At 39.4% G+C, this 24,348-nt stretch overlaps 1 long non-coding RNA gene across 4 annotated transcripts; it reads left to right on the top strand.

Annotated features, from left to right (window-relative positions):
- The first annotated feature begins 1,273 nt into the window (after positions 1-1,273).
- LOC125485833 lies at positions 1,274-22,486 on the top strand. 4 transcript variants are annotated; one of them, XR_007264523.1, is made up of 5 exons: positions 1,274-2,082; positions 5,635-5,728; positions 8,817-8,866; positions 14,468-14,540; positions 19,473-22,486. It is a non-coding gene; the product is annotated as an uncharacterized LOC125485833 (long non-coding RNA). The 4 variants fall into 4 exon arrangements; XR_007264522.1 differs by having other exon boundaries at positions 1,275-1,473; XR_007264521.1 differs by lacking the exon at positions 1,274-2,082 and adding an exon at positions 3,692-4,658.
- The last annotated feature ends 1,862 nt before the right edge of the window (positions 22,487-24,348 follow it).

Below are 24,348 nucleotides of genomic sequence, written 5' to 3'. Positions count from 1 at the left end.
ATTAGCACATACTGTGTTCCCCGCCCCCGCCCCGCCTTCTCTCTCTCTCAATATAGAGATGCTACCGGATCTGGTTTTCTGGTTTTATTCCAGATTTTCAACATATGCAGTATTTTGCTTTTGTTGTGGATAGAATAGTTTTGTTTTGGGACTGGAGGAGGTATCTAGTGGGGTGTTTCCAAGGGTAGATATTTCTTTCTGTTTATTTGGTCTTTATTAATTACCTGGACTTGGGTGTTCTGGGGTCGCACTCATTTGAAGATGATTTAAAACTTGGAAGTAGTCTGACAAAATAAGGTGGACAGCAATAGGTTTCAAGAGGATGTAGACAGGCTGGAATGGACAGACACAGAAGAAAGTGATAAACTTCACTCGGAAGCATAAAGGGAAGTATAATTCTAAAGGATGTCCAGGAATAGAGAGGCTGGGGATATAGCTGCATAAATTGTTAAACGTTATGTTGTAGGCTGAAAAAGCTGCTGATAAGTTATATGAAGTTCTACACTTTCTTATTTTAGTACTGTCTACTCGTATTTATAAAGTTATGGTGAACCTCAATCAAACACTAGTTGGGACTCAACTGGATTATTGTATCCAATTCTGTGCACCACACTTCAGGAAGGATCTGAAGGCATTGGAGAGATTGCAGTAAAGATTCCTGAGAATTGTTCTGGGGATAAGTGCCTTCAGTTATCTGGATAAATATGCTTGGACTAATGTCCTTATGGAAAAGTTGATTGAGAGAAAACTGGATAGAGGTATTCAAAATCAAGAAGGGTTGAACAGATTTTGGAGATAGCAACAGGTTCAAGGACTTTGTAGGGGAAAGTTTGGAGAAATGGATCTTTGGGTCAAGTGTTGGATTTTTGAGCAGAGTGGTGATGATGCCAGATTTAAAGGAGAGAGAGAGAGAGAGAGAGACTGTACCCGAATTCTAATAAGCTTTGTAATATTGGCTAACATGAGTCCCAAGAGAGAATCTGTTCTGTTGAAGGGTCACTGGACTTGAAACATTAATTCTTCTCTCGTTCCGTGGGTGCTACCAGACCTGTTGAGTTTCACCAGCACTTTCTGTTTTAGTTTCAGATCTCCAGCATCCGCAGTTCTTTGTTTTATATTGTTATCCAAAGACAGAATGTTGGGTGGGCACCAGTTTAGAATCAGAGTATCAGTGGTGGGTGTCATGGACAAATTAAATTAGAAAAGGAATGAGGAGAGATGCAAGAGAAACAACAGAGATAAGAAAGTTCTGGGCTACGGCAGCGATGGTATTATAAGAAATTTGGTTAGCGTGGTGGGAGGGAAGACACGGCAGAAGCAGCTGTTTGGGTTTTCAGTTTTTGTTGCAAAGAAGTTTATGAGCCTCTTGCACTTCTTGGAGGTGACAGTGGAAAGGAGAGGGGTTTAAGAAGAGTTTAAAATGAGAAACCGGGCATTATGTTTGCATCACATGTGGTACTTGTAACGAGGAAGGTAAGGTGTGTTGTTGAATGGGGAATAGGGGTTACATTCACTTGAATTGTAGTCTGACACTATCCTCCAATGCTGTATGGTAGTGAAATTGTTTAAAGTCTGTTCAATCACATTTTCTGCATCAATATGACTTTTGTTTGGAGTATGCTGTTAAGGTATGTGTTTATGTGCGTTGTGTACTAGATTCACGGACCATGTGATCAGTAGATAGTCCTTGTCACCCAGTAACCACTCTGGTTTGTTGTAATGGTTCAAATGCAGATGGTTGACTGGGCTGCCATGAAATTAAGGTGTAATGACTAAAACCAGAAATTAACCTGAAAATGGATGTTTAAGGAACGGAATTCCATCCTAAGGTATCTTAGAATTGACAAGCAGTGTCCTCAAGTGACCAGAGTACAGTGAATAGTGCTATGGGAAGTCAACAATCCTTGCAAAGTCATGTACTCTGTCCATCTGCCTATCTCTGATAAGAGATGGTGGAAGGGTGAGCTTGAGTAGATACCAAGAAGGAAGCAGAGAGTTGGTCGAGATACTAAAGAATTCTGTTAATGTCATAGTAAAGGAGAACAGTGCTGAAAAATTGGATTGAATAAAAGTAAAATGGAGGTACTTAAATAGTTAGTCAGTGTACCTTTGAAAGAAAGGGAAAATATAATGTTCTGTGAAATAATTTCTTCTTACATGCCCCGTGTAGTCACGTGATGTGGGTGTCAGTACAAAATAACTGAAATTTGATACTGATTGCCAATGTTTTCAAGATATCCTGTTCCAACCTCGTCGCTTGTTTTTCATCAATAAATATTACCTTGTTGAATCATTCATAGATTATCCCTACAAAAGTAACTTCAGTGATAATCATAAATACTTTACTGCATTTTGTAAATTTAAGGAAGGTAATGTGAGAGAAACAATGTAATTGGATAATTCAAGAAGTGTCTAATAGTAATTTCATCCTCTTTCCAACTTTAACAGTTCTTTTTAAACTAAAGAGAAATATCTACTGAGTTACATTTTGTAAAATGAATGACAGACTTTGAGTTCTGGAATTTAGCAGTCATATCTCACCCACTAGTCCCTTTCATCAATACTTTAGCTGATTACTCAACCTTTAAGCTATCTTTTGCAACTCTGTCTATTTGAAACACATTACCTCTGGATTTTATGGTAAACCTATCCCATATAATCAGCAGGATTCTAGTGAACAAGAAGCTGAGTATATTTTGAATCATTTAATGGAGGTTGCAACATTGAGCGAGAGGAAGCATTTCCATATTTGTCCTCATTCTAGAAATCAAACAGTTCTGATGTAAGATGTGATGAGACTGACATTACTATGTTTGTAAGTCTGCCCCTGCTTTCCCATTTAAATGGAGCAGTGAAGATTTGTATCTTTTCATAATGCCTGAAGTGAAATCACAGAGGCTTAACCTCCCCAACCTTATGTCGTGTTAATTTCCTTACTCCTAAAAGTTTGTGGTACACAAAGAAAAGATGTTTCTACCTTCCATGTTTATGTTAGGTCATCTATATAAAGAGTTGGCCTTTGGGTTGCATCTCTTGATCAAGAACATTGAATTCTGGTGTCTCTTCTTGATAGCCAAAATAATATTGATACCAAACTTCTGCATGCCTCGCACCCTTGATTTTCTTAAAGGAGATAAGAGAAAGATGTGCTGCTCCTGTGAATTGTCTAAATAGCCTGTCCACCTAAAAAAGGGCAAAGTAAAACTGGTGCTTGTGTTCTGTTTGTTGTGTGCCTTCTCTACAGCCAGTGAACACAATGTCACTGGATCCCATTCTTCAGCTGCTGTGTCAGCCTGAAATACAACTTTGATTTATTGAAAACTAGTCTCATTTCCCTCCTTGTCACTTTTATGGATCAATGAGTAGTTGAGACCAGAGACTATTGCATCTTTAAAGGGAAATAAGGACAAAAATTTTGATTGAGGGAGGAGAGCACGGTGCAGTCATCTGTTTGGATTTGTGTACCAAAAATTTGGTTCTCATCAAATGGGACAATTTTTACATTCCACGTTATGGTTCTAAAGCATTATTCATTTATGACTAAAGTACTCCAAATTGAAAAATAAGTGTCCTATTTTAATGTGAGTTTTTTTCTTTAGGAAATTTATCTCCTATTAAAGAGGATGGTTATCATATTTGTTATTGATTTGTTTGTTTGAGATTGTAGAAAAAGTGCATATTGATTTGTAAAGTTTGAAACAGCTGTTTTATTTATTTATTTATAGGATATGAGCATTGCTGGTGTTTATTGCCCATCTCTAATTGTACTTGAAAAGGTGTAAGTGAGCCACCTTGTTGAAACCACTGCAGTCCATGTGGTGTAGATACAACATGTGTTGTTAGGAAGTTCTAGCATTTTGACCAGCACAGGTAAAAGAACAGTGATGTAATTCCAAGTCAGGATGGCATGTGATTTGAAGGAAAACCTGTAGGTTTGTTTTCCTGTGCATCTCTTGCCCTTCTTCTCCTAGAAAGTAGAACACAAGTTTGGAAAGTGCTGCTAAAGGAGTCTTGACAAGTTGTTAGATTGCATTACATAGATGGTACACAGTTTTACCAGTATGTGCTGGTGGTGAGTAGAGTGAATGCTTAACACGGTGAATGAGGTGCTGATCAAGCAGGCTGTTTTATCCTAGATGGTGATGAGCTTCTTGAATGTTGTTGGAGTTGCATTCATCTAGGAAAGTGGAATGTATTCCATCACAGTCCTGACTTGTTCCTTGTGGTGATGAGCGGGCTTTGGGAGGTCAAGAGGCAAGTTACATATCACATAACTTCTAGTTTCGAATCTGTTTCTGTAGCCACAGTATTTATATGGGTGTTAAGTTAAGCTCCCGGTCAATGGTAACCTGCAGGATGTTGTTAGTTGGAATTTAGCAATGGTAATGCTATTGAATGGTGAGGAGAAACTGTTAGATTCTTCCTTGTTGGAAGCAGCCTGAACATTGTCCAGATATCACTGCATGCATGCACAGACTGTTTCAGCGTATGAGGAGATGCAGCTGGTACTGAACATTGTGCAGTCATGACCTCATGATGAAGGAAAGGTCATTGATGAAGCACCTGAAGATGGTTGATGATCCTGAGAAACACCTGTAGCAATGAGCGAGGCTGAGATATGGATCTTCAGCAGCCACAGCGATCTTTCTTTGTGCCAGGTATGATTACACTGAGGAGTTTTTCCCTGATTTCTATTGACTTCAATTTTATTTGGGCTTCTAGGTGTCACATGCAGTCAGATTCTGTCTTGATGTCAAGGGCAATTGCTTTCACCACCCTTTTGCATTCAGTTCTTTTGTTCGTGTTTGGACCAAAGCTGTAATTAATCCTGTAGTCAAGTGGCCCTTTGTGAGGAAGAAACTAGTTGGTGATCTGTTGGAAGGCAGCATTTTGAACATTGGAAAATATGTTTGGGCATTTTTGTTTTTTAAATTATTGAAACCTTGGTTAGGATGTTTCTGTTTTAATATACATGATTCCCTTATTTTTCACACCCATCTAAGTCTTTTAGTAAAACACCTTGTTAAACTTCAGACAAAAAGGTTCATGTGTTTTTCTCTAGGCACCAAATGTATTTGGTTTGCCATTGTGCGCTGCTATGATACTGTTAATATTTCAACTTGTGGCAGATGTCTCATGTTTATAGGAATGCTCCAATGAAATGTGTTGTTGAAGTGTCACAAAGCCAAATCTTATGGCTGGTCAAAAGACTTTTAACTGCAGAGGAGAGGTGTTAATTTCCTGCAAGTAGTGTTTTTGATTTATAGGCTTTCTCTCTTGGTGGTCTCTTTTTTGACATGAATGAGCACAAGCTGCAGTTGCAGCTGCTCAACATATGTCATATGACTTGCATTATTTTCTGCAAGATCCTCAATCAGATGAAATAAAATCTAAAATTATGTAGTGTGAGTTTATAGGTCCTTACAGCATGGCTTTTTCCCCCCCCACCTCTTTGACTATATATGGAATTAAGCCTTGCCTTGAATCTTGAAAAGGATCAATATTGTGACTGCTTTGTTCTGAAGAAGTCAAGTTGCACTGTCCTGTAAGATTTTACCTAGCTTGAATTTGTTGATTTCTGTGAAATGATTTTTGTTTTCCAACACCTTTCTGACATTGACCTTGTTTCTGCAGCTCTGTTCCATGTGTGAGAAAACCGGTGCCACTTTAGGCTGCTACATTAAAGGCTGCCCCCTTAAGTACCACTATGCCTGTGCTGTAAATAGTAGTGAGTATCTCTTTGGTTATTTTTGATTAGTGATTGATCAATAACTAGATATGAAGTCCTGAATAGAAAACAATTTTGTTCTCGTGGTGTTAATGCTTTCTGCTGGTGATTTAAATTGATGAACACTAGTGCCATGTGTGCCAATAAAATGAATTTGGTACTACAGTCAATTTTTTGGCATCTCTACAAATTTGAATTATCCAGAAATTCAAATTGAGAAATTGTAATAAGGTGACCGTTAGTGTAATTGGGATCATTTAAATTAACAGGAACGGGTCCTTCATAATTTATTCCATTGTTCTAAATAATACTCAGGTTAGATTTGATGGAACAGTGGAACTGATTTGGAGCTGAGGTAGTATTTGGTGAAGCCTATCAAGCTGTTTATGACTAGTCTGAAGTACTGGGTCATTGCCTAGTTTTGCTTATCATTACTAATATGTTTCAGGCAAAATTGTACTTAAATGTATGTCCTTCCGTATTGTGAGTTATGCTCTTATGCAATGCTGTTAATTTATCCCCACTGCACTATTCTCACCGTTGTCCCACCTGCAGTAACAAGCTGGTACTTTCCAAATGGTCTACAGCTCAAAATATTGACTCAGCCCCAATTTGAGAAAAGAAGCCTTGCAGTTATGTGGCTGGCTGTAATATTAATAGCATAATCTTTCATACTCCCATTGCACTGCACTAAAATCTCAGTGTCAAGCTGATAAAAGGTATTTTTAATTTACTGCCTGTATTAATCATTATTTTTGATAAGGAGATGGATTAGGAGAAGAATAGAAAGGTGAAGGGAGGTGGGGGTTGAAATTCTCTAAAGTGATTCAGAGAAAAAAAGGCAATTGAAGCACAGCCAGAGTGCTTGATTCTGTATTGAAACACTTTGCATTGTCCCACTGGGCTGGTGAATGGTTAATGGGATCTGTCAGCCAATACAGTGTGTGATGCACTGGCTCATGGATCCATTATCCTGTATTGACCTTTAGATTCTGAAGACATCTCATGTTACAAAAATCTGTGGTATTATTACTTTACCCCCTTCCCCTTAAAAGCAGCAGAGACAGATGATCGCCCGAATGGGAAGCTTAGTCACTTGCCCTGAATGAACATCACCATGATAGTGGTGTCACCCAGCTAAATGACAGCACAAAAATTAACTGTAGGACAATGATGTGAGACTCTGCTTGTTTCCAGCATTGTGATCCCATAGAGACTAATAACTTTTTAAAAAGGTATTTGAAATTCCCAATGACCGTTATAATTGCATAACAAGATTTCAAATTTTATGACTTTGCAGGTATGGCAGTATCCACGCAGAAAAGAACAGAGTTAATGTTTCATGTCAAATATGACTTATTTGCTAAGAGTTGGGTCAGCCTTTGGCCCTGGGGAGGAAGAGTGACTGAGTGACTGGGATGGGGATTGAATGAGTGAATGATTAAGTGGAGTCAGAGCGAGAGAGGAAGTGAGTGACCGTGATTGACTGGAGTGGGAGCAAGTGTGTGCGTGTGTGATTGAGTGATGGGCTAGGTGAGTAAGTGATTAGGGTCTGAGTGACTGGAAGGTGATTAAGTGAATAACTGGGTACTGTGCATGAGCGAGGTGAGGATGATATTGAATGATTGGAGCGATGAGTGAGTGAATGGGCATGTGAGTGGTGGGGTTGGGGGTTGTGACTGACTGGTGTGGAGTGAATAAGTGACCACAGGTTAGTGCGTGCGTGAATGACTTGGTGCGTGTGTGTGACTGGGGGATAGGTGTGAGTGAGTCAGTGAGTGACTGCAGGAGATGAGTGAGTGAATGACTTGGGTGGTGGTGGAGGAATGAGTGAAAATTGGAGTGTGATAAGTGAGTGAGTGGCACAGTGGGGGTTGAGTGAGTGAATGACTTATTGGGGTTGTGGTGGGTAAATTAGTGACTAGGGAACTAGCTGGGTGGGTGGGTGGGTAGATGAATGAATAAGTGGGTTAGTGCCTGCATGACTGGGGTGGGGCAAGTTAGATTAATTAGTGGGTCTGAGCAGACACACACACAACCCCAGTCTCCTCCTCCTCCTCCTATTCCCTGCCACTGCAAACATCCATATAGCAAGCTGGGAGAGGAGGAAAATCCAGGCTGAAAGGCAACCCATTTCCAAACCCAACTTTTAATTCGGAGTGTGTGCCACCAGAGAATGAACCAAAGTCCGTGTTAGTTAAACCCAACTCCCTAGCTCAGCCTCAGACCGCACCCACTTCCTTGTGATCAGACTTAGGACCTAGTCTTTTTCTTTCTCTGACTATGAAAGTGTGAGAAAAGGTTTACTAGTTCTGCTGTTTGGAAATTTAAAAATGTAATTAATAAAAATGATCATTTAAACAATCAATACATTGATTTGGAAAGGATTTTTTCAGAAATTCACACATGCTGTTTTGCAAGCCTTATCTTCCTGAAATTTGCTCACCAGTCTCCTGAATGAGAGAAAGTTGGACATTCCTGCTTAACAGTGATGTTGCTTTGATCTGAGACTATTCTTACTCCCAGGTTCCACTGGATACTTGCAGGGGTCCCACAGTTTTCTCTTTGCTGACCATGCCAGTTTCAGTTTTTTTTCCTATCTATGAGAGCACACACCCTCTCCCTCCATAACCTTACTGATTACCTGAATTAAAGAGACAATGTAAAACATAATCACCCTATAAAGCCTTGCATTCATATTACCTGGCTTGGTCTTCCCTTTTTAAATGGAGTTTTGAAATCATGCTGATTGTTGTAGAAAGCAATACCATTTCATTTTCTGTTGGTTCTAGATTAAAGGATCTCACATCATAAAAGGAGGCCATTTGACCCATTGCATATATTAGTGCTTTGAAAGAGCTATACTGTCATTCCCAATTTAGTTTTAAAAAATGAAATTAAACAGAATAAATTTGTCTGTTTTTAAAAACTTAATGAGATTAGTGTTCTTTGCTGTAGAGTTCAGAATTAGCATGTCTAGTTGTGTGCAGGGAATGTTTGTTAATTATGCCTAAATTGATTTGTGTCTTGTAAAAATACAACTGAAAGCACAAAATGTTTGATGACCCACATTTGTTCTTTATTCTAGAATGTTTCCTAAATGAAGATAATTTCTCAATGAAATGTGCAAAACACAAGGTATGACATTAATGTAGCGTTCATCTTTTACCACATATAAACTGTGAATTCACTTTACATACTTTCAGAGACAAAATCTTAACTTTGTATATTTGTTTCTTCTCTTTGGGTGAAATTTTCCCCTCAATGGTGTAGCGTGAGTAATAGCAAGAAAGATGGGAAAATACAGTGAGAATGGAAAAAAATCTCATTCTCAATGTCAAGAAAAATTTTCCCCTCAAGAGTCTTACGGCATAGAAACAGGTTCTTTGGTCCACTATGTCTATGCCAACTGACAAATACCAATGAACACTAATGGCATATATCTGTTTCTTTCTTTGTTTTTCATCAATATTCTTAGTCATCCAGCTATGATTCTGTGATCCAGGGTAACCTAGCCCAAATTTATTTCTCATGGGTTTGGACCTAGCTTGCACCATGGTTGTATATGGTGAATTAAGTGAGCAGCCATTATTATAAGGTTGGAACAACTACCTTATTTCCTTGTTTTAGCATCTCACTTAAAACCCCACTCACCTTATTTATATTTTGCTTACAGTTCTCATTTCCTTCATGGCACAAATGCCTGACATGTAAATCAGTACAGTTTCACTAAATGCTTGTCCTGGCCATCTTGCAGCCCTTTCTTCAGAAGAAAGCCCATGCATCCTCCATGGCCACCATTCTCCTTGATCTTTCATCCACGCACGTCAGCCACCATCCTTACCACTTCTTCAGGCCTGCTGTCGGACCAGCTCAGACACTACTTCAGCCCTTCAACACTTTACTTTGGAGCTCAGGGACACCTCTGATTTGCATGTTTCTGTCAGGTTGCTCTGCATGCAGTGATGCACACATCTTGCTTTCTTAGCAGTCACTCATTTTGCTGCATACTTGAGGCTGGTAGTCTCTGTGTACTTCACATTGCTTTCTTAGCCCACACTGACTGACTTCAACAATGAATTACAGATGGCCAGACTCAGTTGGTTGCATTGCTTTCTTTGTACAGAGGAAGGTTTATACATCTTATCGTTGTGGGTGTACTGGACAGACAATCTATCAGTCAGATAAGGGTGAACATGTCTCTGTGTGGCACAATGCCACCTCAATGTCACACCATCAGCATGTGACAACAGTTAACATGACAAACACACTGCATGTGCTTCAAGTGAGTAGCCATTTGTGAAATTGGAAGGGAACAGTCCTTGGGTGAAGGGGAAATACAGTACCTCAACAATCAGTCGGTGGCTAGTCCGATTCCACTCATGGGTTGGCCACAGGCAGGCATTTGGTTCTGTTAGAGTCTGGGGAGCTCTATCATTGCAGTCCGAGGATTGGGTCATGGTCAGACTTGCAGGTCAAGTGCAAACAGTCCAAGAATTACAGGTGACCCAGTTGGGTTGCTGTTAAGACATTACTGTGGGAGTTCAGACAGCTGCTCCAGCAACAAAATGAAAAGAGCGATTGAGTATGATGGAAAGGGATGGAAGAGCAGTTAGTGGTGACGCATGAGCAGGAGCGGTGGTGAGATGTCCCTGGTGCATGAGTAGGAAGCCCAGAGGACAGGAAGCTTTTGAGAGGATGAAGCAGGCAAGAGCTATTGAATAGCCATGATTCATGAAGTACTGAGAGCTATTATCCATGAGATCTGTGTGCAGTGGCAAAGTCAGAGTGAATGCTTGCCCTGTGAGTGTGAGGTAGCAAAGAGGAGATGATGACACTTAACTTGCAGAATGCAGAAGCTCATTTACCTTCTTTCTATACTGCTGGGTGTTACTTTCCAGCCAGGACACAGCACTGACCTGGACTGCAATCTGTTTCCAGGTAGGCTGTGTCAGCTGGCATGGCTTCCTGCAGCAGTCGATTGGGAAAAAAAAGGCCCTCCTCCCCATTACCCCATCGATCAACACTTTGAGTCCCTGTCTGTGACATGGAGAGTGAGCTTTTCTTTCCTCTAGGCCATGTGTTCAGTACTAACAGTCAAGCACCACAGTTGTGAGGGCCAGTTCCTGGCTTGCAGCATCTGAAAAAGTGTGCATTTGGGTTTTAAATATGCTGCCAAAGTCACGAAAGGTGAAAGTCCCAGCAGTGGCAAGTGCTTCCACTTCTTCGGCTGTGCATTTCCCTGAAAAGGCATCGAGAACCCTGTTGCATAATTCATGATGTGAAGAGTGGTAAATTGCGTGGAAAAAGTCTCTGTGTGCCATGATGGACAGAGCGCTACAAATTTTGCTCAACAAACTCTTTAACTGAAAGTGGGGAAAATTTGGCCCTGTGTCTCTTAACCAGATTGTGCCTGGTAAAGATCACAATTAGCACTTCTTGTTCTAATTCAGTCGCTTTAGATGGTAGTGGAATAATTTTCAGTATATTTGGGGACGCTTAAGTATAAGCAAATGATGCTGCTCAAATTGTGAATTCAATTGTCTGTGTCCACTGGCCTAAGGGAAATGACACCAAATAAAACAGTTGTTTCTCAATGCAGGTGAATGCCTGTAATTTTACAGATAAGTTCCACATATGATACTGAATTCACCAGAGACTACCTTCATGTTGTACAACTTTAAATACTTCTCCTTGAATGAATCCAGCAAAATTCTTGTTTTGTACAGAATGGAGTCATTCGGTACTTGATGCCAAGAATCTCAAGATTATTTAGAATTTTTAAAATCGACGTCAGTGCGACCTCGGTTTTAACTGGAATTCTTTGTCTAAAGATATTTGTATCTAGTCAATAAAGAGTTGAATCATTGCTTTGAAATGTTCTACTCAAAGCTATACATGGTTCTTAATATATAGTCTGGCTGCAATCCTGTCTATGGACCTCACAGGCTGTGTTTTTTCTGTAGGGAAAGAATACTAATCAATGCTTGATGAGTTTGTTTAACATAATTTTCTGCCATTCTTTAATTTTTTAAAAACTTTAACCTAGTTTTAATTTAAGGTTTCCCTAACAAATGACATTTAATCTCTGTTAAAGGAGGAACTTGGCACAAATTTGTTGGTTAGAATGCTTAAAGAAACTGGAAAAACCACTTCACAAACAGGACCAAACCGTTATGAATGGTTCTGCAGTGGAAACGAGTTGCCACCATTTTAAAACTAATCTGAAAATTATCCCAATTCCTGGCATAGCAACTAATTTGTCTCCATGAATCCTGTATATTTTATAACACTGTCGTATGAACATGTCATATTCTTATGATTTATGATGGGCTGATACTTTAGTGCAAGAGTGCTACATTATTTAAGGTGCCATTCCAAATGAGAGATTAACTCAATGCCCTGTCTGCCATAGACATAAATTATCAGACTAAAGGAGAGCATGGAGGACTCCTGTTATTGTAACCAACATTTCGCCAAGTAACAACATCAAAAACAGATTATCTAATGATATTGTTTATTTGCTGTTTATGGCATCTTGCTGTGCAGCAGTTGCATAGTTAATGACAGTGGCTGCATTTCACTTCATTGGGATGTCCTGAGAATGTGAAAGGTATTATTTATCAGTAGACTCTCTTTGTCACCATGAGACATATGTGATATTGTACAATTATTCCAGTGATTAATCACTGCCTTTGTGCTAACTTTTATTCAAGAGTTCAGCTCCCTACAGCTTAATGTTCCACAAAAACACAGTATTTAATTCTCCAAGAAGAGTTAGATTTTGTTTTTAAAAAATGGAAAACCTGCAAAAATTATTTCATAATTTGCAACTTTTTAAGTGGATATAACCCTGTCTAAGATGTCCTCATAAGACAACCTACTCATTCCAGATATCAATATAGTAAACATAATGTCAAATATTTGTGCATAAACTTATTCAGAAAAGGTCTTTAAGTCATGTAATGCCTCAGTGCAGTATTCTTAGCATGAGGGGCTTCAGTGTATACAGGCTTTTCTCATGGGGAGCAAATATTGTACTATTTCAGTTCACTCCATAAGTCACAATTATTTTAAGAAGAAGTTAATTTAAAAGCTTTTGTTTCAGCACCTCTGGGATTCTGGGAAAAAAGGCTAATTATAAATGCATATTTTGACATCGTAATCTTGGATTGTGAGCTTTTTTATTAACATGTCAAATTTTGAAATTCACACAAACACAGAATTAGAAGTGGAGGAAGTCATTCAGCCCCTTGAGCCTGATCTGCCATTCAATAAGCTCATGGCTCATCAACTTGTGTTTTAAATTCTGAGTTCCCATCTATCTCAATAACCTTTGATTCACGTGCCATAATGAGAACCTATGTATCTCTGCCTTAAAAATAATCAATAGCCCCATCTCTATCACTTTAAGAAGTAGGCAATCACACAAGCCTCTGCAAAAAAAAAAAATTAATGAGATCCTGGTACTTGTTTTTGGAGGTGAGAGGGCAGAAGGCAGGTAGAAGGGTTTCAGAAGGTAGTTTTGAGTAAAAGAAGGTATTTGTTCAGGGGAGGTTAGGGCATTATCTTTACATTCCAGGAGCAACTTGGAGTAATGCACAGTTTTGAAAGACGGAAAAAGGCCCCAGTCGAACATTGCGATCCAGTCAGATATAGCTCAATCAGTTGGGCACTGTATCCATTCAAAGATGTATCCCTTGGATTTGAGGGCAGATGAGAATAATAATACCAGATTAATTGCTGCAGAAGTGTAGTGATAAATGGAGTGCTGAAAGTTTGACTTTTGGTGTACTGGAAGTCCAGTTGTAAGTAAACAGTTTCTTCTCTGGATGGACAAAAGTGCCACTCTTGGAAGACATGCCCTTATCTCCAGAATGAACAATAATAAATTATATTAATCTCAAGCAAAACCACTACTCCATAATGGCTACACATTGGTATTAATATATCCTGGAACTGTATCTATGTGGATGATGTTAGAGACGCTGGGATTGTTCTCCTTTGAGTAAGGATTGAGGGGAAATTTAGGGGAAGTGTGCAAGATTATGATGGATTTAATAAATGAGACAAAGAAAGAGGAAGTCTCTTCCCAGCAGCTACTGACGCAAGGATCAGGGAATTAAGGTTTGGGCAAGAGATGCAGGATAAATGTGAATTTTTTTGCTACTTGCAAGGATGATGAAAGCAGAAACAGTTCATGAGTTCACATTGAAATTGGAGGGACACTTAATGAGAATAAATTTACAGGGCTGTGCAGGAAAATGAGACTGATCAGATTGCTCCACAGAGAGTTGGCATGAATTTGATGGGCCAAGTGGCCTCCTTTGCTGTAATGACTCATAGGTGAATATGTGAATAATCCGTGACAAATTACCAAGTTGGTTAGGCTTTCCTGAGGAGTTAACAAGCACACTTGGAGCAGAGGACACTTTATTCTGCATCTACCAATGGTGTGGCATGTGCCGAGAGTATTCTATTCCCTGTTCATAGCAGTAAACCAGCACCAAAAAGCGTAATTTGTTGTAAAAATTCAAGCTATCGCCTTCTAACTTAGTGCTGCACAAATATTTTATTGTGTGAATATCTTGATTCAACCCATTGGGAAAAAGTGACTTGTAATTAAACCAAGATTAATCAGAGTCTTAAGGGAGTATTCTTTTGGGAGAAGGCTGTGAGCTATGTTTATTTTGCTTTTGATCATGTCTTGTGTAACTATTTTCTTTGCTCACTTATAAGGACAAAGCTCTGAAAGTATCAGCAAAGGGAGAAAGCAGGTGACAGTGATACTGAGGCTCAAGTCTACTGAACTGTAAGTCAAATCAATCTGTATCTAAATTGTTAATTTCACACAGCATGCTGTTACTTGTAATGTGGCAGCAGTGCTGGCTCGAAAGTGCAATATTTGTGACTAGTAACTCATGCTTGAGTGTTGCACCTTATGCAACAGATTTGTTTGTGTAGCAGAGTCATGGCAGATAGTGAAGTTACTATTTTCCCAGACTCTTGTCAATAAACCTCTAGATTTCCACCAATAAAAGCCCCCAAACATGAATCCCAAAACTAGGTAAAAACCTGGAAACATTAGCATGCAGCAATTCTGTTTAGCACAGGGAGCACCTCATCCTTCCTATATATCAAAGGAGAAGGCTAGTCCATAACTGCCTCTGGAAGGCACGGTGAAGTTCTGAAGGTAAGGAGGTGCTAATGATGTACCCAGTGTGTTTTAACACTATCTTCTGGGAGATAGGGTCAGAGGGATATTCAGCATGGAAACAAATCCTTCGGTCCAAATCATCCATGCCGACCAGATATCCTAAATGAATCTAGTCCCATTTGTCAGTTTTTGGCCCATATATCTCTAAACCCTTCCTTTTCATATACCCTTTAGATGTCTTTTAAATGTTGTAATTGTACTAGTCTCTACCGCTTACTCTGGCAGCTCATTCCATACACTCATACCCTGTATGAAAAAAATTGCCCCTTGCATCCCTTTTAAATCTGTCCACTCTCACTTTAAACCTATGCCCTCTACTTTTGGACTCTGTCACCCTGGGGAAAAGACCTTGTCTATTTACCCTATCCATGCCCCTCATGCTTTTATAAACCAGCTGCAACTGGGCTAAAGGAACCAAATTCAGGGGCATAAACACTAGGAAATACTGAAGGAAAATGTTCACTAGGAATCCCAATTAAAATTATGATGTTTTAAAAGCTGGTTTTAATGAACTGGGAGTTGATTACCTTCCTAATCTACAACATCATGATTGTGCATAAACTGAGAGAGGAAAATGAATGAGGGGGAACATAATAAATCCACTGCATCATCATTATGCTGAACAATAGAGACTTGGATCACTAATGATGTTAGTTTTATTGTAAGCAGTAAACAGCATTAGTTCGCACTGAAACTTGTAGAAATCTTTGCTAGTTTGATGGATTCATCATTTTTATATATATAGATATTATATCTGAAGACCTGTAACACCATCATATTGTATAGATGTTCAAATAAACGACTCACCACCACCTTCAGGAGGACAGTTAGGCATGGGTAGCAAATTCTGACCTTGTCAGTGATGCCCACAACCTGTGAAAGAATGAATTGTGCCCTATGATCCCAAACCCTGAAACAGAAGCTATTTCAAAATACAATTGCTTATAAAAGTGAGCATGATTCAAAGTAGTGCTTTGGAGTGGGGAAAATAATACAATCCTAGTGTCGCTGAATTGGCAGTTATATTAAAGGTTTCTGTATTACAATCAGTTTCAATTCGAGTTCTGTGCCTATTCTCATTTTAAATAGCAATATGTGTATAGACACTGTACCACTCTTAGTTATGTTTGTGAATGAAATGAGTTTGGTAATTCTTGTGAGGTATTCCACTGTAATACTCCATTAGTCATAGGCCAGACAGAAAAGTATTTCAATTTATGAGATTGGTATGAAAGGAGTGTTACTGATTAGGGAGAATATCACAGCTGTACTGAGGCAGGACACGTTGGAGGGCCCATCCAGAGAGGCCAAATGGCTAAAGCTCGGGAATAGGAAGGGTGCAGTCACTTTGGGGATTGTACTACAGGCCTGCCAACAGCCAGCAGGAGATAGATTATGGAAAACTGTCAAAAAAAACAGGGTTGTTTGGTAATTTTAACTTCCCTTATATTAACTGCGACTGCCTTAGTGCCAGAGGCTCGGATGGGTGGAATTTGTTAGGTGTGTCCAGGATGGTTTTTGAAGCATCATGTGAATAGTCCAACTAGGGAAAAGGCCATACTAGATCTGCTATGAGGTGATCAAAGTTTCAGTGAGGGACTATTTTGGGAACAGTGACCAAAATTCTGTAAGTTTTAAATATATAACCCAGCCAAGGGAGCTCTACAGTAGATACCACATTTATCATATATACACAGATATATATGAATCTAGCTATTTTTAAAGTTAACTGTACGTAGAATTTATTAAATCTCTTAATCCATGTTCTCTCCTTACACAGTGATGTATACAGTACAAATATAGAGGAATGTGAAGAAATCAGGAAAGAACTCAAACAAGGAGTTAGAAGGGCTAAAACGGGCCATGAAATGCCCTTAGCAAATGGGATTAAGGAAAATCTCAATATGTTTTAAGAAGCAAGAGGGTAGCTAGGGAAAGGGTAGGTCCACTCAAGTACAAAGGAGAGAATTTATGCGTGGAGGCAAAGGAAATGGGTGAGGTCCTTAACAAATACTTTGCATTGGTAGTTACAAAGAACGTGGACATTGTGGGTGATGAGTCTAGAGTGACTCCAGAGAATGTTGATATAAAAAGGTGCTGGGTATTTTGAAAAGCACTAGGGTAGAAAGACCCCAGGATTTGATGGGATCTATCCCAGAATACTGGGGGAAGCAGGTGAGAAAATTGCTGGGGCCTTGTATGAAATCTTTGCATCCTCTTTAGTCACAGGAGAGGTGCCAGAGGACCAGCCAAAAATGATTGATGAGGGTAGGGTGGTGGATGTTGTCTCTGTGGACTTTAGCATGGCCTTTGACAAGGTCTCTCACGGCAGGATGATACAGAAGGTGAAGTCACATGGGATCCGCTGGTAAGATGGATATAGAACTGGTTTGGTCATAGAAAACAGAGGGTAGTGGTGGAAGGGTGTTTTTCTGACTGGAGATCTGTGAGAGAGATCTAGCCATACAGATCCACAGTTCCCTGAAAGTGGCAACCCAAGTGAATAAGGTGGTCAAGAAGGTATATGGCCTGGTTGCCTTCATCGTTTTGGGTATACAGTATAAAAATCAGCAAGTCATGTTGTAGCTTTATAGAATTTTAGTTAGGCCACATTTGAAATATTGTGTGCAGTTCTGTCCACCACACTACCAGAAGGATGTGGCTTTGGAGAAGGTATGGGAACAGTTTACCAGGGTGTTGCCTGGTTTGGAGGGTATTAGGTATGAGGAGAGATTGGACAAGCTTGATTTGGTATCACTTGAACGTTAAAGGCTGTGGGGTGACCTGATAGAAGTTTATAAATTTATGAGAAAATGGATAGTTGGAGTCTATTTCCCAGGGTAGAAATGTCATATGCTAGGGGATGCAAGTTGCAGATAAAAGGAGTAAGTTTAAAGGAGATTTGAGAGGCATGGTTTTTTTTTATACAGAGGGTGTTTAGTGTCTGGAATGAACTGCCAGAGGAGATGGTAGAAGCAGATATAATAGCCATGTTTAAGAGGCATCTTGACATATACATGAACAGGCAGGGAATTGAGGGTTATGGATTGTGCAGAGGCAAAATGGTTATGAGTTTAGAAAGGCATCCTGTGTTGGCACAGTCTTGGTGGGCTGAAGGGCCTGTTCCTGTGCTGTACTGTTCTTTTTTCTTTGAGTGCACTAGAGGCAAGAAAAGAGAATCATATATTTACGTGGTGCTTTTTATGTCGTAAGGAAGTCCCAAATTGATTTGCCGCCAGTGATCATTTTTCTGAAATGTTAGTCAGAAGTCTTAGGCGTCTTAGTTCAGCATTCTCTTAGCAGTTTAGGAAAGCAAGTGCACTGTTAGCATTCATTTCAAGAGGGCTAGAATACAAGAGCAGGGATGTACTCCTGAGGCTATATAAGGCTCTGGTCAGACCATATTTAGAATAATTTAAGCAGTTTTGGGATCCATGTCTAAGGAGGGATGTGCTGGCAATGGAGGGGGTCCAGAGAATATTCACAAGAATGATCCTGGCATTGAAGTGTTTATCATATGAGGAAGATTGAGGACGCTGAGTCTATACTTTGTGGAGCTAGGGGGCAATCTTTTTGAAACTTATAGAAAACTGAGGGGTCTGGATGGAGTGAATGTGGAGAAGATACTTCCACTAGTAGGAGAGACTAGGACCCGAGGGCACAGCCTCAGGGTGAAGGGATGATCCTTTAGAACTGAGATGAAGGGGAATTTCTTCAGCTGGAGGGTGGTGAATCTGTGGAATTCATTGCTGTAGAATGCTGTGGAGACCAAGTCATTGAGTGTATTTAAGACAGAGATGGATAGGTTCTTGATTGGTAAGGAGAGAAGGCAGGAGAATAGGGTTGAGAAGCATATCAGCTATGATGGCTGATTAACCTAATTCTGCTCATATCTTAAGGTCATTGTTGTAAATACAAGAAAAAGTACTGGGGAAACTGCAGAGAGATAAACAGAGTTAGTTATCATAGAATCCCTACAGTGTGGAAGCAGGTCATTTCAGCCAATTGAGTCCACACTGATCCTCTGAAAAGCGGCCCACCCCACCTACCCTATCCCTGTAACCCTGCATTTCTCGTGGCTAACCCATCTCACCTGCATATCCCTGGACACTGTGGGCAAATTAGCATGGCCAATCCACCTAACCTGCGCATCTTTGGACTGTAGGAGGAAACCGGAGCACCCAGAGGAAACCCACGCAGACACGAGGAGAATGTGCAAACTCCACACAGACAGTCGCCTGGGGGTGGAATTGCACCCTGGCTCTGTGAGGCAGCAGTGCTAACCACTGAGCCACCGTGTTCTGAAAATTGGACTCAAAATTAACTATTTCTCTGACCTGATGTTGCCAGACCTGTTGAAGTCCAGCACTTGCTATTTATACATTGAATCTTCAGCATCTGCATTATATCCAGTATCATTGTTGAGAATATAGGTACACAGTTAAAACACACGGGCTATAGTTGTCAGTTTTGCCTTGTAATATTATTGACAGTATTAATATTCATTTGCGTTCCTCCTCTTTACAGATTCCCAGGAGATGGTCATGGTGTTTTGAGAGAGAGTCAGCCTTTACAATGCAGCAAACTGAAGATAAAGAAAGAAAGCACTGTGGTCTACCATGCCCTTTATTTGCATCTGTTGGTTAAGTAGAATGAGTTAATGTTAACATATGTCCAAGATCTTCTGTCATTATTAAGAAGATTATTTTCCCCTCATATTAACAAGACTGTTCTGTGACGGTGACGGGGAGGGTGTGTTTCTCTGTATTGTCTTTAAACTTTACACCACAGTGAAATACATTCACTACATTTTTCAGAGTGAGCAGTGGGTTGTGCATTCGGAGCTGCCACAAGAACAGGAAGTGATCTAAATATGCAGTACAATACCATAACCATCTTAATGGTGCTTCTGTGTGAAATGTCAGGGTTAAAATCACCAAAGGTCCTGTTTCTAGTCATTTGATCTCCACACATTGTGGTGCACTGTCATTCTCAGCCTGCATGGTGATGCTGTAATAGTCAGCACTTAACTCAAAACATCAACACCTGGATTTCTTTGTGCCCTTGAAAGCTGTGGTCTCCTATTTAGTTAGCCCCAAGTGCAGTATAGCAGTATCATTCTCCTGCTAATAGTCAGTATTCAGTTAGTTGTCCACGTCAAAGGAATATTGCTGGAAAGAGCAGAACAAAACAACAACATCACGATAAAATCTTTTGGAAATGCTCATTGGAAACAAAGAACATGCTGTTTTACACTCATGGAATAAAAGAGGTCAGAATGATTTACTTAATGTGATCTTTTTTTCCCCATAGTTACAGGTAGCTACCATAAAATGGTTTCTGTATTGGTTGTAATTTGTGATTTGCCCCAAAATAGTCTTATGCAAAATTTGCCTCTTTGCTCCTGTAGCTACTTCACAAAGGGTTACTTGTATGACAGAGTTTTTGAAAAACTCACTGTAAATGACAGCCTTTTTTTTGGCCTCTGCTCAAGGGTGAGATCTGTATTCCAGATTCTTTTAATACTTTAAAATCTACTGGCTTTGATGATCATTTGAGAAGCTATGGTTCTTTTAAAATGCATTGTTCCACATATTTTAAAACAAAAAGTAGACTCCCAACTACGTTTTAACGGCTTGTTTAAATGGCCACTTTATCCCACTGCATTGTGTTTGAGTCGGTGAGCCTGACTCTGGTTAAGGATGGGTGTAACAATCTAAACATAATAAAAATTACAATTTAAAACCATTACTGTGTGGCTTGAGTAAGGGCAACAGACATTGAGTTTTGCTCACTTGACCTTAAGCCCCTAGTTTAGTTGTGTCCTGAAGGAGAAACGTGATGTAGATTTTGTTCTATTTAATACCTCTAGGTTAGGAGAATTGTGTAGTTATTTTGTGTCTTTTAAAAAAATATGTATAACCCAGCCAAGGGAGCTCTACAGTGCAGATACCACTTTTATCATATATATAGAGATATATATAAATCTATTTATTTTTAAAATTAACCATACTTAGAACTTCTTAAATCCCTTAAATTCCATATACTCTCCTTACACAGTGACTTATACAGCACAAATAAAGCTCAGTTAGGTTGAGCTATCTTGCAAGAGTTATTACAGTTGCCTTCTCAAAAATCCTTAATTAAGATGCATGAAATCAATCATATCTCAGATCTTCTGTAGTCTGGCTATCCTAGTGTACAGATTAAACTAGGCAGCCAAACCAGTCGCAAATGCAGTGACAGGTGCTTTAAGCTTTAAAACACTGTCCCCAAACCTTGCTAAATATTGATGATCCTGCAGAATGCTTACATTTTTGTACTTTATTTCATCTGACTTTTTTGATTTCGAAATAAATAAGTTTGTCCTCAATATTTACAATGTTGGCTGAAGTTCTGTCAAACTTCGGCTCCCTTGCCTAAAATTTACAAATCCCATTCAATTCTTGTTATAGTTGAATAGCGTCAGTCTGCATAATGAAGCATTGCTGATAGCCTCATGGAAAACAGGACAGATGTGAAGTTTGGAAAAACTGCTTGCTTTGTAGGTTGCTCAAGTCACAATCCCCAAAAACAAGAGAACCTGACTGAGGAAAAGGGCACTTATTGCTGAACCTTTGCTGCAGAGATTTAGTTTGACCTCAAATACACTTCTCTTCACTGTGTCTGCAACATGAGCCAAACATCTTGGGGAAATCTCTGGCTGGACTTACATTACATGCTGACTGAGCTAATCCCATCTGAATCAGAATTCAGTGGCATGACACTAAAGCAGGGAAATAAATTGGTCATGGTTCTCACACCTAATCAATGTCCAATTGGGGATGTGTATGTGGACATCTAACATGTTCAGTTATCGGTTAGCTTCCTGACATTCACATACATTTGCACACATGTAGAATGCCCACTGGGTAAGTAGTCCCTGTGAAACCGATGTCCAGCATTGAGTACCTCAGGAAGAAAAGGGAGATGCAGTTTGAGATGCAGCGAAATAGAAGTACAATTCTGGTAGTCTAGTGATTGCAGTGTTGCTGAGTGGTTTAACTCTGCGTTTGGGCCATAGTTTCTTGCCAGTCATGTGATAAGTTGAGCAAGTTTTATGCTCGCTGAATGTTTTGTTGGGAAGGTGAAATATTACAAAGCATGCTGTGACATTTTGGACAGCTGGACAAACAGAAGTTTATGTTCCAAAGTGTAAAATGAAAAAGCCAAGGGGAAAAGACATATTTAACTCTTAGCGGTTTCTGTGCAAAGACTTAGCTGTACAACCATTCAGATGTCTGCCTATACAAGGAATCAGCCATTTTTTGAGCAAATGCACTTTCAGCACATTAAATTACTGTGACATATTGGATCATTGTAAAGGACCGTGGTTTGTAAGTTTAGTTGGTTTACTGAAAGATCATTATGGTTATCTTACTGCCTGTAGCTTTGTTAGAAGTCTTGAGATGGTTGAACCTCAGAAGCTAGCTGATGTGATTTAATTGTTCCTAAAGATAAATGTAAATGTGAAGGGCAAAAATTAAAAAGGATTTTGTTCATTTTTTTTGTATTCTTAAGATTTTTTTATTGATATTCTCCCCTTTTCTCTGTGATCTCTAAAATTGTGTGACAAATGGTGTCACACCTATTTTTGTTTATCTTCCACTTTTTGGGTTCTACTTTTACACAATTAAAGTTATTTTAATGTGATTATTACAATTATTTCATTATTGTAATTGTTATTACTGTGCCATAGATTTGCTCTTTGAATGAGCTACGGTGGAAGACATATCACAGGGACCTATCTAAATCCCACCTAAGCTTGATTCTTCGCTCAGTTCACTCCATGCTTGCTAGCCAGGAGTGACTAGAAAGTGGTCAGGAGTTGAATCTGGGCAAATTTTTCTCTTCCCTAAACCAAGGAGAGCTGATTGCCATTCCCTGCCAAGATAACTGACACATCTTTGGTTCTACATCTCGCTGCGTAGATGTTTTTCAGCCACAGGCTGTCCTGTTTCATTCCTAATTCTCACCTTTGGCACTAGTTACAGAATAATAGATGCCACAAAGAATAGAGTCTGTTTTACACCACAATAACCTGAGCAAGTCAAGAACTGAAGCAGAGTATTTAACTGGAGCAGCCTAACAAGGAAATAAAGCATTGCCTCCTCTTTAACTGTATTCTGGTTAAATGTTAGCTATGCAAATAACATATTTCTTAATGTCAGCTGTAAATGACTGGGATAGCCTTACAAAAATCAGTCTAGGACAATTTTTTAAAAATACACAGCAAGGTAACTTTAGTTTGAGTCACTTGACAAGTACTAGCTAGCAGTTGATATTTTCTGGTAACTTAATGCCAAAAATGACCCAACAGCTCATTTTAAATTGGCTTGAAACAAATCTGTACTTGATGCAAAAACAAATGTGTTTTATAGTGACTGTCAAGATTGGATGCCAATTTCATTTCTGAAACATTTTCATTCTGAATGTTGTCTATTTCTCTTTTACCAACATGATGGTATTGTAACCAGTTGTAACTTGCTAGTGATTTTGACAGCTGTCCTACAGTGTGCACCATGTTGTCAACCAAAAATACAATGCCAACAGATTGAGTTCTTCCCCCATTTTGTTCTTGACTAGAAACTGGTGCAGAAAGTTGCCCCAAACTGAGGCTGAATCTGAAACTGTGTCTATGCCCTTCTTTGCCCTTCCTTCTCTCATTCCTAGCTTTAAACCTTAGACTTTTAGTGGCCCACTGGTGTAAAACTGATTACTACACATTACTCCTACAGTACCAATGCTGCAGTTGGTCAGCTGTGATTATCCTTAGGGCTGGGTTCCTTGCAAGATTGTTGGATAGCAATGTATTATGGAGGCCTATACCCAGCTAGATATGGACGAGTTCCTACATTGTGCGTGGCTGAGATGGGTAAAATCACAAATGAAGATGAACTGTACTGAAGCTACGAACAGAGCTGTTGTACTAGTCAGCATCCTTTAAGGTAATGAAGCTGGATATTGCTGCACATGACCAGAAAAGGCAAAGCTAGCTCCACATCCTACATCAACTCACAAAAGGCTGAGGCACTAATTAGCAGCAAGAACCTCGTAACAAAGGTTGCTCTCCTTGTTTACCAGCATTCACTGCAAATTGGACGGATGTCTAACCCCAGGGTGCAGCCTCTTGTTGCATAGGAGTTTGGTGAAAAATGCTTGGCTTGTGGGCTGCAGTTTACTGCTTTAATTGTATTTCTTTATACTGGCTTCATTTTCTTCAAGCTGAACTGAGACTTTTTATATATATTAAAAAGATGTCCTTTTAAAATTAGGCTGCAAGAGTTTTATGTGCTTGTTGTATTTTATTTTTAAATTCAAGTGGTGTCTCGTCATTTCTGTACATTTCTTTCCATAAATAAAA

This window comes from Rhincodon typus, chromosome 23 (assembly GCF_021869965.1).
Source record: "Rhincodon typus isolate 14 chromosome 23, sRhiTyp1.1, whole genome shotgun sequence".
Classification (NCBI taxonomy): domain Eukaryota; kingdom Metazoa; phylum Chordata; class Chondrichthyes; order Orectolobiformes; family Rhincodontidae; genus Rhincodon; species Rhincodon typus.
The sequence above is the reverse complement of the archived record's forward strand: the minus strand, read 5'-3'. Positions and strand labels throughout refer to the sequence as shown.